This window comes from Myotis lucifugus, unplaced genomic scaffold, assembly GCF_000147115.1.
Source record: "Myotis lucifugus unplaced genomic scaffold, Myoluc2.0 scaffold_100, whole genome shotgun sequence".
Classification (NCBI taxonomy): domain Eukaryota; kingdom Metazoa; phylum Chordata; class Mammalia; order Chiroptera; family Vespertilionidae; genus Myotis; species Myotis lucifugus.
This window is the reverse complement of record NW_005871148.1, coordinates 2,344,023-2,363,778: the sequence shown is the minus strand read 5'-3', so window position 1 is coordinate 2,363,778 and position 19,756 is coordinate 2,344,023.

Here is a 19,756-nt window from a genome sequence, read left to right as displayed (position 1 = left end):
TTTTCCTTCCCCCCCCCCCGGCCTTCCCCCGCCAACTTCCTTTTTGCTGAGGGTACAAAGAAGCCCCCCCAAGTTCCTCCTTCCAATTCGGCACACACCTGCACTTTTTCTCCAGTCTTCTCCGTCCTTTCACTTTTCTCTTCCTCCCAGGTTGCTCTCAGACCCTAAAATGCCCCTCCTGCCTCCTCCCAAGGAAGTCGGGGCCTGGGCAACCGCAGAGCATCCCTGGGCCAGGTGGGTGATGCAACCTGGGCAGAGAGGGGGGGAGGGGGGGGGGAGGCCTTTCCTGCCGCTGGTTTCTGGTGCTGCAAGCAGCAAGGGGGATGCGAACAGTGTGTAACAGAGACACCTACTGGCTGCTCGGAGCACAAGGCCCGGGGAAACCCTGGCTCCTCCCTGGAGGGCCAGGTGGACAGGCATTTGGCAGGTTTCCTGTCTGCTCTCCGCCTCAGGCCAGGTGGGACTGCTGTTTGAGAGGACCTGGGAGGACTCTTGTCACTCCCTCTCGTCCTGCTCTGAGGATAAAAGTCAAAGAGGAGGGACAACTTTTATTGCAAAGCATCAGCCCCTTCGTGTGGCTGCTCCCAGCGTGGCTTGGCTTTCGGGAAGGTGAAGGGCAGAGCCATTTATAGGCAAATAAACAACGGGTGTCTTTTCTGTGCAAACGGACGGAAAGTGACAGCTCCCGCAGGTGGATGGGATGCGAGTGTGTTATTCAGACAGGGTCACCCCTTGGCAGGCTGTCCTCCCTTTGAGTCGGGGTTTACAACCCCTTCTCCCCGCCCGGCACCATTTGATGCAAGAAATGGAGCCACCGTTCTGGTTAATTGCCATCATTTGCCAGTTCAAATATTGACCTCTAAGGTGGCTGGAGAAGACAGGAAGCACCAATCTAAAAGGAGGCCCTCAGATGTTCTGCCAAAGAAAGGGCTGCCCTGCCAGCAACGCCCTCCTCACCCTCGTCCCCCTCAGAGGACAGCAGAGCCGGGTGGATTCCACACAGATACGGGGACAGTTGTGCAAGGTGTACCCAGATATCTCCAAGGTTTTATCCTGCCTGGCTGCCCCCCCCCCACCACCATTTGATATGTTCTTCTGAATGGGGGCCTCATTCCCCATTGAATCAATTCACAAACGTTTACGAATACCCAGAGTGCTTTGTGCCAGTGTTGGGGTTTTAGAAATAGCAAGAGGCTTAAATATGATCAGCCTGTATCTTCACTGTGAGAGGGCGAGCCCTAATTTTAAACTAACGTTCTAGCTGTTCTGCTGAGTATATTCATATCAGGCAAGACCGGGGAATTTACAGACTCTGTGAGCAGAGACCTCAGCACATGAGAAGCTGAGGAGTGATACGATCAACTGAGAGCAGTCCGACACCCGAGTCTCCTCAAGACAAGCAGGTGACGGCTCCCGATTACTCGGTGCAGACAAGTTCTGATGATCAGAAAGTGACCGTGGAGAGCGTAAACTCGGAAGGCTTCTCTGAGGAGAGGAGGAGGAGGAGGAGGAGGAGGGAGGATTTAAAAGAGTCTTAAAGGATGAAATAAGGAGAGGAGATTGCCAAGGACAGGGGCCATGCACGGGAATAGTTGGTTGGAACAGGAAGGAAATCCTGTGACAACAAGGCCCCCCAAAGTAGATTGTGCTAGTTTGCAACGGGCTTCAAAGACCCAACTCAGGCATCTGGGCTTCCTCCGGTGGTCATGATGCAGTGATTAAATGTCCCTAAACAGGCATCAAGAGGATCCGAGCAGTGCATTTGGAAGGCTGCAGAAGGAAGAGATAAGAGTCGGGAACGAGGGCTAAGAAACTGATGGAAAGGGCCCAGGTATCAAAAACAGACAAACCACGTGACTGCTTGACGCAAAAATGCAGGTGCCGTGAGGCGAGGGGGCCCCTTGTGACCCACTGGTATAGACGAGCGGGCTTACTTTGTCCTTCCTGGGCCCTTTGAGAGGGTGAAGTTTCAAGCATGGGGTGCTTTTAAAGGGGATGGACCCGAGGATGCTTTGGGTACTTGGACACAGGAATGGGGTCGGGGTAAGACAGACCCACCTATCACACTAACTTCACCCTGTCGCCTAAAGGGCTGGATGCCAGCAGGGACACGCTAACCCAGCGCTGTCCTGTGGAAATATAATTCAAGATGCATATGAGATTCTAAGTTGTTGAGCAATCATGTTGAAAAAAGTTAAAAGAAACAGGTGAAACTGGTGTTCTATTTGCACTGGTCCCATCTATCTAGAATATTACCATTCTGACGTGTAATTAATGTTTTAAAATTGTCACCGAGATAGTTTATCTTCTTGTGTTGTGTTTGGACTAACGCTTGGAAACCTGGTGTGTATCTGACACTTAGAGCACCTCTCAGCTTGGACCAGTCTCCTTTCAAGTGCTCAAGAGCCACGTGTGGCTCACTGTACTAGACAGCGCTGTACCGAGTTCTAGACAATTGCTTCTCAACTGAGGGTGATTTTTGTTCCCCAGGGACATTTGGGGACAGTTTGGGTTGTTACAACTAGAGGTAGAGACCAGGATGCGGCTCAACATTCTAGAACGCACAGTTCAGCCCCCACAACAAAGAATGATCCGGCCCCATGTATTGAGAGAAGCGAGTCAGAGCTCCACCCGACGCTGGGAGCAGATGGGCACTCCATGCCAGCCTGTCCCGGTGATGCCACTGCAGACACTCCCGCTGGAACTCGGGCCTCGCCTCAGACAGGGCGGGCTTCCAGGCGCCAGTGTCTGAACTTCCTGGTGCTTTGTGATACGGCCTCGGACTACACCCTGAGCCACTCAGATAAGCCAGATTCCGTTTGTAATGATTACAGTCTTGCAATTACCCTCACTCCACCCCACCCAAAGCTCACATTGCGGTTGCTATATCGTGCGCCCGCTCAGGACAACTGTGCAATGGACAGTCATGTAAACAGCAGCCCCTACAGGGGTGCAGTGCACAACCTATGCGATTGTGCCTGGCAGCTCCGCTCCCAGAGGCCACGGGACCGCGGCTCATCATCACAGCAGCCGCTAATGGTTCTCTGTTGGGCCATTCCCCTGTTTAGAAGCTACAAAGACGTAGAGCCATCGGTGATCATCCACATAATAGAGAAGTCTCTCAATGCGGGGGTCAGAACCAGGAATTGAAAGTGGCACTGAACTTCCGTCCAGGGTTCCTGCTCTCGAGACAGGTCTTTTTATAAGGACAGCCTTTCCCTGCTCTTCTCCTTCCTCCCCTTCCTATAAATATTTCCTGTCGTGCCAAGTTGTGCGTTCATGAGGGTGTTGGACTCGGTCTTGAGCAGATAAGGGCAACAGCTAGTTGCACCACAGCTCTGCAGGAAATCAAGATAAACTCAGAGCAGACTGTTTTCAGTAGAACCAGCTCAGTTGATAGTAACAGGTGATATGTTAATAAGGGCAATTAACATATCATCAAAAAAAAGAAGGGCAATCCTGAGTTAAATCATCAAAAAAGAAGGGCAATCCTGAGTTAAAGCAAGAGTACCCATCGCATTCTGGCTCTGAGTACACGCTCTGGAGCCAGGCTTCTCTGCTTGCTCACTGTGCCTTAGACAAGTTGCTGAAGTGCTCTGTGCCTCGGTTTCCCTGTTTGTCAAATGGCATAATAACAATACCTACCTCAGAGGTTTGGAGTGGAATTTTATCAAGTTAATATACGTAAAATAGCTTAGAACCATGATTACCCTAGAGTAAGTGTTCAATAAATGTTAGCTTATAAGGTACACAGATTTTTTTTTTAATTGCAGACTACTCCAAGTCTTTGACATACTTATGGGTGCCGTGACTCTTGAAGGGGGAACAGGTAAAGATTATTTCCTAATCTTCTTTGACCCCCTGTTTTCAACTGGGCCCTCTATTTCTTTTTTTTCTACTTTTTTTTAAAAGAATGGATTATTATTCTAATTATTTTAAAGATTTTTTAAATTGATTTTTAAAGAGAGAGGAAGGGAGAGGGAGAGAGAGAAACATCGATGTGAGAGTGAAACTTCAATCAGCTGCCTCCTGCACACCCTCCACCAGGGATCAAACTGCAACCCAGACATGTGCCCTGACCAGGAATAGAACGAGCAACCCTTTGGTGCACAGTGCACAGGACAACACCCAACCAACGGAGCCACACAGGCCAGGGCTCAGCTGGGCCCTCTAAAAAGCAAAGTCTGAAACAAAGATGAAAGTGCTGACTTTCTTTTCGAGGGGCAAGCCCAGGACAGTGAGGATGAAGGAAGGGGAGAGGAGGCAGAGAGACCAGTAAAGCAGCCTGCAGCAGCCACACCATTCTGGCCACTGCTTTACCATGAGGTTGCTCAGCAGGGCTGCTTGCTGCACACACAGGATTTCTCCAGAATGGCCGCAAAGGAGGAAGTGCACACCAGAGTAGTCCCCCAAAGACAGAAAGAGGGAGAATTTATCTGCCCAGCTCTCTCCAAGTCCCATTGGTCAAACTTCCCTCCAAGAGCACCTGATTTCACCAGTGGTGTCACGTGGCCCCTCGGCATCTACTCCAGATTCCATACCTGGTGGCATGGGTTTCCATCCAAGTCTAGAAGAGGAGTGTCTCAGCAACGGTGGGACACCAGCCCAGAAGCGGGGAGAAGGAGATGGTCAAGGGGATCTCAGAAGACACGGTTCATGGCAGGTGCATGGAGCCCATTCAGGGGGAACCTCCTTGTGGTAGATTAGATGTCCTGGGAAAGAAGCTCAGACCTGCCTGGAATTGCTCAGAGAGCCAGGCTCCCAAATCCTTGTCCCCCAAGACCCTGCAGTTGGGCTAGAGGGGATGGGGAGTTGGGAGGTGGTGGGGAGTAAACAGAAAATGGCTACAATATGAAAAAAAAAGTGATGTGTTTTGGGAGGACCTGATGAGGCTTGGCGAGGTCAGAAAGTGATCTGTGATGCAGTGACGCTAAAGCAGTGGTTCTCAACCTTCCTAATGCCGCAGCCCTTTAATACAGTTCATGTTGTGGTGACCCCCAATTTCATTGCTACAAATTGAACATAATTAAAGCATAGTGATTAATCACAAAAACAATATGTAATTATGTATGTGTTTTCCCAAAGGGGTTGCGACCCACAGGTTGAGAACCACTGCGCTAAAGGGTCAGTAGGAGGTGGGTGGTCAACAACAGATGGAGTGCACCTGGGATAAGGGAGTGGAGAGGCAATGTCCATGACAGGGGAATTGTGTTCCTTAGGGCCACCGTAGCAAAGGACCCTAAGCTGGCAACTTAAAACAACAGGAATTTACTCTCGCAATTCTGGAGGTGGGAGGTCCAAAATCAAGGTGTCGGCAGAGCTGTGCTCCAGAGGAGGAGACTTCCTTGCCTTCTCCTAATTTTTCATGGTTGAGGAGATCCTTGGTGTCTCTTGGTTTGTATCTGCATCATTCCAAACTCTGCCTCTGTCTTCACGTGGCCTTCTCCGATGGGGGTTTCTTCTTAGAAAGGCACTAGTTACATTGGATCAAGGGTGCATCCTACTCCAATGTGGCCTCATCTTAACAACAACCCTATTTCCAAATGAAGTCACAGCTGAGGCTCTGGGAAAGATATGAATTTTGGGGAAACACCATCAACATGGGCCAAGGCCTGAGAAAAGAAAGAAAAGGCCAGGCCAAAAAATGTGGCCAGAGTTGCTGGAGGGACCACAATGGTTCTTCAGGTCAGGAGCAGTGAATGGGAGGCCAGAGACACAGCAAGGCAGGACCCCAAGAGCTTCGAAAGCCACCGGCTTATCCTGAGTGTTCTCATCAGAACTGTGCTCTAGAGAGACCCTCAGCGCCCCCTGCATGGAGTGCGGTTTGCAGGGGTCTGAGTTGGATGGGTTAACCTGGGAAGGCTTCAGGATAGATTTGAGACCTGAGCTAGGTCTTGACCAGGCAGTGGATTGGCAGGGAAAGTGAAATGGACATTCCAGGTGGGCACAAAGGCCTAGAGCCAGGGCCAAGTTGGACATCGCAGGGTGAACTCAGAGACCCAGGGTGTGGGCGTCCCATTGTCTGAGCACAGACCCACCCACAGTGGGGAGATGACTCTGCTGGCCCACACAGTGAACCAATTGCCTCTGAACTTGGACTAGCACGTGCTATGCCACAGTCCTCTGGCTTCTGACTCCAGACATCCCTTAAAGGACTCGGCCCCTCACGGCGGCTTCTGGAGCTTTTCCTAGAGATGGGTTCTGAGACTAATCTGCTGTTCCCGTCTTCAGTAGAGTGGGGGAAGTCTTTGGTTCCTCCCGCCCTCCACCAACGCACCACTAACCAACTAACCGCAGAGGTGGGGACGCGGCCTCGAGCTGGGCTGGAGAATGCTGGCGTCGGGAACTCTGGGACAGAATGGTAGCTATGAGAGTGTTCTGCGGACACAATTTAAGATGTGGGTGGCTGGAAGCTGCAGGGGATGTTAGATGAAAAGAGTCTCCGAAGACACGTCTTTGTCCGTGACAGGAGGGTCTCATGCCTCCTGCCAAGAATTCCAGAGGCCAGGACCCTCTTCTGGGAGCCGAAGTTGGAGAGTTTCCCATGGAGCCCCCTGATGAGGGAAATTTCCATCTTTACCCATATTTTGTTCCTCAAGAATCCAAAGTTGAGGGAGACCCCAGCTTGGGGTGGTGGAAAACAGGCAGACGCTGAGACCGGCAGACAAGGATTTGAATTCCATCTCCCTTCTCATGAACTGTGTGATCTTAGACAACTGACTTAACTTCTCTGAGCCTGTTTCTTCACCTATAAAAATAGGTGTATATGAACTGAGGCACTGTGTACAGTGCCTGGCACATATGGTAGATGCTCACTGTCATTTTCCTCTTCAAAAGATGGCTGATGGGGCAGGATTGTTTACATGGACCACACTACTAACTGGGTCTGACTAGTCAGATGTCATTCATTCATTCACTCATTCATACACGCATACCACTGTCATGGGTGCTAGGCATCAGCAATGAGCAAAATAAAGTCCAAGAAGCTTGTGCTCTGGTGGAGGGAGACAGAAGTAAAAAATCAGAAGTAAAAAATCAGATAAACAAATATATATCAATTAATGGTAAATGCTACAGAAAAATAAAGAGGCTAAAAGTGCTAGAGAGCACCAGGGTGGAATTTTATTTATTTATTTTTTAATGGTATGGCATTTTAATAGGGACATCAGGGAAGGCCTCAAATCATATGACCTTTACAGAGAGACCAGAAGCAAGCCAGGCAGAAAGAACTACAAATGCAAAGACCCTGGGGAGACACAAGCAACAGCCAAGATTTCAGGGCAGCCGAAATGCAGAGAGCAGAGGCAAGAGGTTGGAGGTGAGATCCGAAAGAACTGGGCCCATACCATGGAAGGTCTTGTCAAGCACAGCAAGGACTTGGGGTTTGACTCACCGTGAGATGGAAGCCATCTTATCAACCATATTTTTTTCATAGCTAATATTAATAGGGCTCTTAATTATGCCAGGCATGGAGATAAGCACTTTATATACATTTAACTCTTCTAAGAGCCTCACAAGGTGTGCACCTTCACGACCCTCTTTTTACAGATGAGTAAACTCAGGAGCGAAAAGCCTCAGTTGACTTCCCAGGATTCAGCCTAGAAGTCCCTGACTCTCAATCCGCCTTTCACCGTGGGCGACCTTTCCCACAGCACCTACAACTCTCAGCTTATTTCATTGTCATCACAAGAAGAAGGTCACATAATGACCCATGTGAAGACAGAGGCACAGAATGAGGTGATGTGTCTCTACCTCAATGAATGCCAAGCATTGCCAGCAAACACCAGGGCCTTGGAGAGAGACATGGAACAGATTTTCCCTCAGAGCCTCCAAAGGAACCTGCACTGCCAACGCCTTGATTTTGGTCTTCTGGCCTCCGGAGCCATAGGAAGAATAAATTCCTGTTTTTCATTAGCCACTGGGTTTCTGGTAATTTGTTATGGCGGCCCTAGGGAACTAATACAGATTTATAGAGTAATGGAATGAGCTCTGTATTGGAATCAATCAGACGACCATGAATCAGAGTCCTAACTCTTCCTCTCCTAGACATATAACCTCTCACTTCTTTACTTTCACCCAGGCCTCAGTGTCTTCCTCTGTAGAATGGGTACATGGTAGCCTGGCTTCCAGGGTTATAGTGGGAATAAATGAGACCTGAAACTATGCAGGTAAAGAAAGCATCTGGCAGAGTTGGTAGAGGTCCTACATCATAGGGGGATGGGCTTGGGTGGATGAGATGATGAGCTGGAATCCTAGGGCTCAGTATAGCACTCAAAGCAGCTTAGAAGCAGCAACTGCTGGACATTTGCTTCCAAATGCTCCAAAGTGTTGTTGGCAAACTGGCTTCTCCCTGACATCACCTCCTGGAGTCCAGGTCCTGGGCCAGACCGAAGTAACCATTTGGAGAATGAGTCAAGAGGCCCTGGCACTAGGATATTCAGTCATTACTTCCTGCCAGGAGTCTGGGTGTGTGTGTGGGAGGGAGCCCTGTGTCAAGGGGAGTCTTAGGGCTTCAAAGCCAAAGAAAAGGCAATTAAGTTTATGGTGGAATTAGTCAGGAAACTGTAAACCTAGGGCATTGCCCCTGTACAGTAGGTCCTTTTAGCACCATCTCACAACATACTGAGCAGTCTGGGCTCTGGTTCTAACGAAATTGTCTCTTAAAAATAAATTTAGAGTCTAGACGAGGTTACCATGACCTCCTTGCCGCCGGTAGGTCTTCATATGTCACCAGGGTGGGGAACGTGCCCAGTGATAAACCAAGATATTCCAAGTCCCAGAGCCCCAACCCTAATCCTACCCCACTCTGGATCTGGCTTCCATGAAGCCCGTTCCATTGGAGAAACACGGGAAGGGAACTAGAGGTGGTGCATGGCACAGCCCATCACACTGGGCCGGGCAGGAGAGTGAGTTGGCCTCCCTCGATGGATTGGACTCCTCCCAGTCCTCACAGTCTTAATTGGTAAAAGCAAGTTCAAGCAACCAAAGTGTTGCCTTCTGGCCATGAACCAGAGATAAACAATATCATTTCATGATGACAAAGAGATCAGTTCATCAAGAGGACATAACAATCCTGAACATTTATGCTCCTAATAACAGAACTTCAAAATACATAAAGCAAAATCGGAGGGAATGTCAAGGAGAAAATTACAAATTGACAAATTATAGGGATGGTTGCAGATCCCAATATTCTTCTCTCTGTAATAAATCATGTAAACAGAAAATCAGCAAATATATAGTAGACTTGGGCAACACTAGCAACCAACTTGACCTAATTAACTGGAAATAACTCAAATGCCCATCAACAGAGAATGAATAAACAGATTGTGATAAATGCATACAGGGTACTGCTATCTGCAACAAAAAAGAGTGACTCACTTAATGACATGGACAAATCTCAAAATAATTATTCCTAGTAAAAGAAGTGAGCCAAAAAGGGAGTGTCTATGATATAAATCCATTTATATAAAACTCTAGAAAAGGCAAACTAATCTAAAACGACAGAAAGCAGATAAGTGGTCACTCAGGGAGAAGTGGGGAGGAGGGAGAGGGAGTGATTAACAAGAAACATGAGAAAACATTAGGAGAGTTACGTTCCCTCTCTTGGTTGTAGTGATGGGTTCGTGGGCTTATACATATGTCAAAATTCACCAACTTATACATTTTATGTGTAGCTTATTATATGCCCATTATACCTTAATAACGTGTGTGTTCTTTAATGTCTAAGGCTCTCCAGAAGGCAGAGGAGAAAGTCTCCACTTAGAAATCTTGTTTTCGAAGTTGCATCCTTTGCCTGGTACCCAGGTTCACATGCTCTGCTAATCCTGAGATATTGGCCAAAGGCATCTGACACACGACTCAACATTCTGGTTGGGAGAGAGCATCTGGAAGAGCCCGAGGTTAGTGCCAAGGGTCCCAGGTAAAATCCCCTCTAAGAAGGGAAAATGATCATGGGTACCTGGTAAGCAACCGGAAAGATGTCACTGCGGGAGAGTGACATAGAGTTCTTGTTTGGGCCAGCGCTGGGCTTCAGGTACTCCTCGCATCTGGAGTTGCAACATCCAATTCCCCGCCTTTCTCTCTCTTTCCGGGTCTTCAGAGGGACTGGGGACCTCCTGGGGAGCACTTCTTGTTCACAATCATCATGTAGTCATAGCAGACATATCTGGCAAATGTTGGGTGGTGGTGCCGGCAAGGACTTTGGTCATTCCATAGAGAATCAGTCGTGTTGGGAGGAGTTGGGCCAGAGGGTGCCAGACTCAGCCACAGGACCTGAAGGCCAGGGCTGGGGGTAGTTCTGGGCGGAGCATGGCAGCTGGGTCTTGGCCCCGTTGCACGGGTGAGCCCTGGGGAAGAGAGCAGGTTTTTTATGTGAAATGAATCATCCCATTGACACCGAAGCCTGTGCTCTTAATAATATACCCCATTGAGCCGCAGGCCAGGGTTCTACAAACCACTGGCCACAGACCAAATCTAACCTACCGTCTGTTTTTATAAATAAAGTTTTATTGGAACACAAACACCCCCATTCGTTTACGTTTGGTCCATGGCAGCCATAGGACTAACATCCGAGTTGAGTTGTGCGATTGTGACAGAGACCCTGTGGCCCAAAAAGCCTGAAATATTTACTATCTGGCCAGTCAGGAAACCTTTGCCAACCCCGGGTCCTGCATGTCAGGCCTTATGAGGCTGTGAATGATCTGTTTGACTAGTAGGTAATTTCAGACATTTTATTCAAAAGAAATAGAGATAGATGAATGGATAAATGAAATATGATGATATATACATTTTATTAAATATACATAATGGAATATTATTCAGCCTTAATAATCCAGCCTTCATACGCGTCCCGACTTGATTGAGAATCAGAGGAGAAGACGTAACCCAGGCGAAAGCACGCGATGATGGTTGGATATGTCCTCAACCTCCAAGGGGTCACGTCTGTTTTCACAGGTGCTGCCGTGGGTCAAGCACAGGCTACGTCATTGCTCAGAGAGCTTCTGACCTTTGTGACCTTTGGCAAAACGCTTCATTGATCCCAGCTTGTGTAAACGGGCTACTAATACCTGCTAATACCTGCAAGGGCACCATGACAGGGGAGTGAAGGAGGTACAAGGCACCTGGGTGCTCTCCCGGGCTAGACCCTAGGTCACGGTCATCCAGAGTCGGCTCCCCTCCGCATGCCTCAGCCAACCTGCGGGCTCTAGGCAGGAAGTGGCTCCCCCAGGGCTTCTCCAAAGACTGACCACCCACACCTCAGAAGCGAGGGGGTTCTCCACGGTGAGGGTGGTCCGAGGGAGGTTATCAGACACCTGCTCGGGACACCAGAGAGGCCAGCCTCTGTGTCAGCCCGCTGCATCCTGTGCCCACGGGCCTGTCGAGTGTTGGATGAAGCTCTCGCAAGAAATCCCACTGTTCGGCCGACTTCTAAGTACCACGGAGCTGGGCGGGCGCAGCAGGGGCAGCACTGATTATTGTGACAAGCCCATCGGCGGGCTGAGTCGTGGAGTCTTTTGTCAAGATGAGGAGGAGGAATAACAGAGCTACAGAACCAGGGGAGAGCGTGACCCACAAACAGGACTTCTGAGGCAAGAGACACCCTCCTGTGGCCCCACGCGGGACTGCGCCTGTCGCAGCTACTCCGGGGCTCCCTGTCTGGGGGTGTTTGGAAAGGGACACTCACCGTTGTGGGGGGTCAGCCCTAGAAAGAGCACAGTCAGCCAGATTCTTGTAGGGGTCACGTGATGTTGCCCTCAGACAGAATCTAGACCTGGGGGACGTGGCTGTGATCATATTTCCTTCCTTTGGAGCTGGGAACAGGGTGTGTGGTGGGTGAGCGATGGAGGAAAAATGACTTGGCTGATGCTTTTGTGATCCGAAACGCAGACACCTCGGTCTTCTTAAGAAAGCGCATGCGGACCCGCTTAACCAAAACAGAAGCTGAAACCCCGAAATGAAAACAATAATGTTTCTTTGGGGATTTTTGAAATTAATCGACGGTAAAAGCAAAAGATAAAATAAAGCAGACGGCCCTGGGTTAAGTCTTCTCCTCTGATTCTCAATCAAGTCAGGACGCGTATGAAAGAACAGCCACTGTTCTGCTCTTTCTGAATGCGGTTGGATCATCAAATGACACTTTGTTGAAAATATTAAAACCTAGAGGTCAGGCCAACCCCAGCTTGAAGGCGAGGAGACATTCTTTGGTCTTAGCACAAGGGCATATTTGGAATTGCAAATGCAAATTCTTTGGAGACCGACTTGCCTTCCTGGCCGGCGAGTACAGACAGTACATTTGAAAGCGGGTCTCGCTTTAATTTTTGACAAGTGTTCGGAAGAGACACTCTTCGCAGCTTGAGAGAGAAGGAGAATGAAAACCAGCTCGCAGGTCAGAGTGTGTGGAGGGAGGGCGAAGACGGGGTGGCTCCGGAAGGGACCATCTGACTCAGTTTCTGCCTCTGCTGAGGGCTCTGTCTGATGTTGGGGGGGCGGGGGGAGGCAGGGGGTCCCAGGGGAAGCCCAGTGACATCATGGCAGCCAGTGCCATGGTACAGGTACCTCGGAACCTGGCAAGCAGTCTGACGTTTTCCAAGGGAGGAGAGGAAGCAGCAGAGGCTTGGGTTCCTGGAAACTCGTCGTATTTACCTGGTTTCCAGCGCTTTGTCGGTTTGGGAAATTCATCCAGCCCTGAGCCTCATGGTCCAGCTGAATTCTTGTAGGGCTCGTGGGAAGTTGCCCTCAGACAAAGTCTAGACCTGAAGGACTTGGCTGTGAGCAGATTCCCTTCCTGTTAGAGCTTGGGTGAGGGCAGCTGGGGTGCAGTCTGCCTCTTCACCCAGCCTTCCTCTACCCACGCGTGCTCTCTCGAGGATAAACACTGGGCTCACACCGCCCTGGGGATCAGGAGAAGGAAAGGCAAGGCGTGAACATTGACTGGGAATCACCAGGGGCCTGGACTTGGCATTGAGGCTTCCCAGCAACCTGGAGATGAGGAATGACCTTGGCCCATTTATCTAAAATCAACTACTAATACACATCAGTGACGTGTGCGGGTTTATTTCTGGACTCTTGGTTCTATTCCACAGGCCCCTAGGTTTATCCTTAGGCCAGGATCACATCATCTTGGCTACTCCTGCCTCGCAGTACATCTTGAAATCAAGAAGGTGTGAGTCCTCCAACTTTGTTCTCCTTTTTCAAGATGGTGTTGGCTATTCCGGGCCCCTTGTGTTTTCCTATGAACGTTAGGATCAGCTTGTCAATTCCTGCAAGAACGGCCAGATGGAATTTTGGTGCCATGGCCTTTTATCTCTGAAAAGGGAAAGGAAGAAAAGTGAGGGCAGGGAAGGGAACCTTCTTCGCACAGTGATACTGGGAACAGACGTTGTCCATCCGCCAGACTTACCCGCCAGACTAATGGTCTTACACAGGCCAATAGAACTGATAACGCTGGGACTGATGGTGACGGCTGGATGACCCAGTCTATCAGAGCCATCCCAATGGGGAAGCGTTTTGCTTATCCATTTGCCTATCCATTATTCCATGGCCACTCACAAATGAACTGATTTCCCGCAAATGTAAGCTCTCACAATGATTGGCAAAATACACGATTTCGACTTGGGGTTTAGCACCCCACCTTGAAATTAAATGGTATATCTCCTAAGAGTTTTAACCGAAGTCACTGAAATTTGACCAAGGCTATAGACGTTTGCTTGTGTCAAATTAGATCACTATTAATGACTTACAGCAACAATTCATTATATGTGAACACTCACTGGTGTGGGCCCCAGTCTTCTCATCTGTAAACAGACATTTCCTCCGCACTGTTCCCTACCCCCAACTTCTGTGAAAGACCCCAGTTCCCTGGTTGCTGATAACACAGTCTAATCACAAAAGCCCATCCCATGGTAAGGACTGAGGCCCAGAGATGCCGGCCGCAATGCTCTCTGCCCGAGAGAGAGGAGCCGCCCCCACAGGGAAGAGCAGGGATGGGAGGCAGAGTGAGAGTCTGTGAGCAAAGCCCTCGGGCCTCTCATCGGAGGTCCTCAGAGCTGCCCAAGATCTTTCAAATCATTACAGCTGAGGGGAGGATGGGTATCCAGACTCCTCGCTGTTGGACATCCCCAGGGGGCACCGTGGCTACACCTGCAGGCTCCCAGGGCTGGGCACCAACAGCGTCCAACCCCTGACCTCACGGCCACCTTTACCATGTGGGGTGGGAAACCAGGGCCCACATCCTCAGCCCCACCCTCAAACCAAATCTTATCCCATGTTGCCTTGACAACGCTGCAATCGTCATGACACCAAAGGGGTGGCCGGCCAAATCTAGAAGCGTCCGGATCATGAATCCTTCCAGGCTTTGAATTTGTCTACATCTCTCCTTTTATTTTTTTAATGTAAAAAATGAATGCCCAAATGAAGGCATCTTGTATCTCATGTGTAACCTGTGTCTTTAGTGCAGGAAGTGGGCCTCCGATCCCTTCCTTGCTCTGTCTCCCCTCCCGTCTTTCCCACTCCTTTCTCCTCTGAGCCAGGTGGGGGTCAGCCTCGCCAGGACCCCTCCTCTGCGGCCTCTGGCTCAAGGCAACCCGCAGAGCAGCAAGGGCCCGACTCCATTCCCCGCCACCCCCTGGGCAGTGCCTTGGCAGAGATTTGAAACGTTTCTATTTAAATGACATTTGAACAAACGAGAAGGGGCTCGGTTGTACGTCAATCACATTGCCTGGGACCCAGTTGGGAGCCGGGTCCCCGTGGACAGTGCGCAGTGGAGTTCCCTCTGTTTTCGGATTCGAATTGCTTTGTTCTCGGTCCAGGAAGGGGGAGGGAGGGGGATGCATTTGGCCTAAAATGAAACATTTCCCTTTTAAGTCAAAAACTCGAACATTGCTTGAAGGAGAGAGTTTAAGCTCCATAATCCCCGGTCCTGAGCGGAGCAGTAACAAGCCTGCAATTTCCTTTTTGGAGGAGAGAAGTCAGAGAAAGCTACTGGGCAGAGCAGGCCGGCGCCCTCAGGGCCACGGCTCAGAGGTCACCTGCAAGGCAGCGGGTCTGCCTCCTTTCTGGGTCCGTGCAGATATACTCTGTGGTTCCATTGGCCGGGTTGGGGCGGGCGGGGGGAGTGGGGGAAGCTCCCAGGGGCAGCCTTTCTGTGGCTCCCAAATCTTTTTCCACTTTCCGTGTCTGTGTGGGTCCCACCCACTGTGCCCATCACCACACCAGCTGCGTCTGGTTCCACACTGGCCCCCCTGCTGCCCCGTAGCCTGCATGTTCTGCCCACCATCTCTCTTCTCTCCTCACCCACCAGCCAACCAGCCATCCTCAAATAATGAAGTCACAGGGGAGTGAGGTGGGATTCAGGTCTTTGCACAAACCGCTCACGCTCCCCAAGTTTGGGTTTTCTTATCCCAGACATGAGAAAACTGGACCATCTCACACTCTACGTTATCATCCATTTTGAAAATTGTTTGAATCATCGTCAAGTAATAGCACTTAGGGACCCAATACCTAAGTTAGAGTTTCCATTTTTCTGATGAAAAAACAGGGCCTCTGGCTGAGCCCCAGCCTCCAGGCATGGAAATGTCTTGTTAATTTGACCATGACCGAGTGCTTCCAACCCTCACTCTCAAAAGGCCTTGTGCCAGTTATTTAAACTCAGTCTATACTTGTTTAATTAACGGGCAAAAGGAGAGATGGGTGAGTGCATAGATGAATGAATGGATGAAACTCTCTCAGACTAACAAAAGTTTTCTATCCTGCCCAGGGTTTGATATCACAGTAAAAATCGCACCAGCAGCCGGTGTCAGAAGCACAGCAGAGCCAACCCAGCATGTCCTATCTTTCAAGTCTTGGCCATCGCTCGTTTCTTTCGGGCCCAGACTTGCCTCTGATTTGTCTACTCTGGGGACAGAGGAGCTGCTTTACGGGGTGAGTTCACGTCCTTGGAGCCTTGAATCCTTTCTCCAAGGAGAAAATTGCAAACTTCTGATTCCGTGTATCCATGTTAATATTTATGTAGGAAGCTCACTGGGTTCATCAGGACATTTTTTGGCTGCAAGTGCCAGAAACTCAACTCAACCTGGCTGAAGCCCCTAGAGCAGTGGTTCTCAACCTTCCTAATGCCGCGACCTTTAATACAGTTCCTCATGTTGTGGTGACCCCAACCATAAAATTATTTTCGTTGCTACTTCATCACTGTAATGTTGCTACTGTTATGAATCGTCATGTAAATATCTGATATGCAGGATGTATTTAGGCGACCCCTGTGAAAGGGTCGTTCGAACGCCAAAGGGGTTGCGACCCACAGGTTGAGAACCGCTGCCCTAGAGGAAATGGTTGGTGTCTCATCAACAAAACCTCCAGAGGTGCGTTTGTCTGTGTGTCACTGAAGCCAGGTGTGTGAACCTTCTTCTCTCTTCATCTTTCAGCTTGACTTTCCTCAGTTTTGGCTTCATTCTTAGGCAGGTCTTAGACATGGAGCCTTAAAAAATATGCTACACCCAAGGAGCTCCAAGCTCACACTTACACTCCAGTCCTTGGAGCCAGTGATCAGTGCAAAAAGTAGGACTCCCCAATCGTTCTAGCTAAGGTCCCATGGCTGACTCTGATAGGCTGGGCTTAGGTCAGGTGACCATTCCTAAACCAATCACTGTGACCAGAAAAGTAGAATAAATATTCTCATTGGTCAAGCCAGGATTATAGTGGTGGCTGATTGAGAGTGGGGAAAATGAAGAGGGGAGGTTCTGTATTCAGACGGAGAGATATGGAGGACACACGAAAAGTGCCACCTGGCCACTACACTGACTTGCCTGTTCTGCCTCAGGCTGCAGCTTTAGTTTTCTCCACGTTTCCGTAGGACACATTTATCTTCATAAGAGCATGGGACTTGTGGAAGGTTCTGGGGACCATGGTGAAGGACTGTGGGAGATTGCATCTTCCAAAGATGGCTGCAATAACACCATCTTTCCCACATGCTCCTCTAACCCAGGCACTCCCCCTCCCCTTGAACCTGGGGCCTGGTGGCTGCTTGTCCAATAGAGTATGTCAGGAGTGACCCTATGTGACATCTAAGGTTAAGTCATAACAATGGCATGTATTTCTGCCTTGTTCTTTAGGGATGTTCACGCTTAGAATGTGACCACCATACCGTGAGGAAGCCCAAGCAGCCCGTGGAGAGGCCCTTATGGACAGAAACTGAGGCCTGCAGATTCAACTGAGGCTCAGCGCCCAGACAACAGCCAAAGGGGTGAGCCATTTTGAAAGGGAGCCCCTTCAGCCCCCAGTTGCGCGACCCCAGCTGAGGCCACATGGAGCAGATGAGCTGTCCCCACCAAGCCCTGCCCAAATTGCAGGTTCATGAGCAAAGTAGATGATTCCATTGTTTTAAGGCACTAAGTCCTGGCATGGCTTGATCGACAGCAATAGTTGACCTATAGGAAACCAACTGTTCTGGGAAGAAGTGTCACATGGATAACCATAGTGTAATATGAACGAGGTGTGGCCACCAGAGAGGAACCTAGCAAGGCCCTGTGATCAAAGTCCTCCCCCTGCCCCACACCAGGGCCCAGCACACATTTGTTTACTACACCTTTTCATCTCACTATGAAGTGTCTTACTTCCCTTTGAGGTCCCAGATCCCCGCCTTCTCCTCCTCATCCCATATGACGTATATCCCTCATTTTGCCTCGCTGTCTTTGGAATTCTCATGCTTATGTGAATTGCCCAAATCTGTCCTATGTCGTTTTAATTATATGACCAGCCATAAGAACCAAGAGGGGGAGGGGGAAATTTTCTCCTCCCCCACAGAGCCCTCCCGTGCTCCTCCTCTTCCAAAAATAACTTCTCGTAAGTCCAGTCCTTCTTATATCCTCCTGGCTACTCGGGGGAAGGGGGGGCGGGGAGATCTTGAAGGCACCTGGACAGCTGTAATGTTTTGTTTTCTCAGTATTGTTTCCTACCCTCGACTTCTTTAAGACCCCAGTTCCCTGGTTGCTGATAACACAGTCTAATCATAGAAGCCCACCCCATGGTGAGGACTGAGGCCCAGAGCTCCTGGCAACCATGCTCTCTGCCCGAGGGAGGAGAGGAGGTGGGAGGCAGAGCGAGAGTCTGTGAGCAAAGTCCTCAGCCTCTGATCTGAGGTCCTAAGAGCTGCCCAGGGTCTTTCAAATCAAGGCCCACCACACACCCTCCAAAATAGAAACTCCAGACCCTGGCAGTGAGGGAGAGCCCTCTCTGGGTGGGGATGTAACTTGGTGCAACCACTTTGTCGCTACAAAGCAGAGCCTACAGATACTCTATGACTGAGCAATCCCATGCCTACTAGTGGGTATAAGCCCCGGAGAAATGCATACATGTGTTCACCAAGCAGCATGGGAAATATCAGAACACCCAATGCCCATCAGCAGTATATACTGACATGTGCTAAATACCGTCATCCCATGGATACTGCATGTTGATGAGCACGAACAAACTTCGTGTGAACATCATGGATAAATCCCATAAGTGCACCGTGTGATCAGTTGTATAATGTTCAGAAAGTTCCATCTGCATCAAGTTCAAAAACAGGAAAACTAGACTTGGGTGGTGGAAGTCAGGGTGGTGGGTGCTAGTGTTATGAAGGAAGAATAACTAGAAGGGGGCACGAGGGGGTACTTCTCCCCGAAGTTGGGAGCAGGTTCCCTGGGCGCACTGCACTCTGTGAAGATCCGCCACGCCGCCCCTCGTTCTCGGCGTGAGCCGATCTATTTATGTCAAACTTCAACCAAAATGTGCCTTTAAAAAACTGCCTGGTTCAGAAATTACACTGAGCAGATCCACGTTGGCGGGATCCACGTGGCTTTGTCTTTTAATAACAGCTCGATTCTTTCAGAAACGAATCTTTCGTTGTTGCATCAATAATCGTTCGTCACGGCAATTTTCCCTTCACCCCTACAGACAGCTGTGCCTTCGGGCCCCTGCTGGCCAGCCCTTTGTGGGGACGCTTCTGCTTCTTGGCAAAGCCAGCTCTGCTCAGCACCTGTGCTCGCTCAGAATCACACATTCGCCCCATCGGGTGCTCTGGCTAATTTTGTGTTTAGCGGAAAAGGTTCCCCTGACAGACGAGGGAGAGATGGAAAGAGCACAGGACGTGGCGTCACATGGAACTGGGCCATCAGCACATTCCTGCCACCGGAGCTCAGATGCTTAACTTCTCTGAGCCTCAACTTCCTTATCTGTCAAATGGGACCGGGGCAGTGCCTACCGCAGAGGGCAGCTGGGAGGAAGGCATGGGATAGTATGAAGCAGCCAGCCCAGTGTCCGGCATATTGAACTTCCTTAGTAAACAAATGTAAGCCACTACTGTTGTTGGAGAAGGAAAAGAAACAACCTTTTGGGGTTTTTTCATTGCAAAATTAGTGAGTGTTCTATTGCAAGAAACATGCGAAGCACAGGAAAGCATCCGAAGGGAATAGAACTCACTGGGCAATAACCGGGCCTCAGTTCCAGGCGGGCAGGAAATGGACCTTTACTTCTTCCCGCTCAGCTTGCTTTCTGTTGTGAGCCCGCCGTCCTCTGCAGCAGGCACTTCCTCTTGTCTCAGCAGTTGAGTCCCGCTGTTTTCTGGGGTTGGGGGAGAGGGAGAAATAGGGGGAGGGCAGAAGGATGGGGAAGAGGGATGAGGGGAAAGGTGGGAGAAGGGGAGAGGGAGAGAGACAAGGGACCTGGCCATGATCTAGGCATCTTCTAAATGTTTGCTGCCATTGCCTCTCCCTCCCATCTGCAG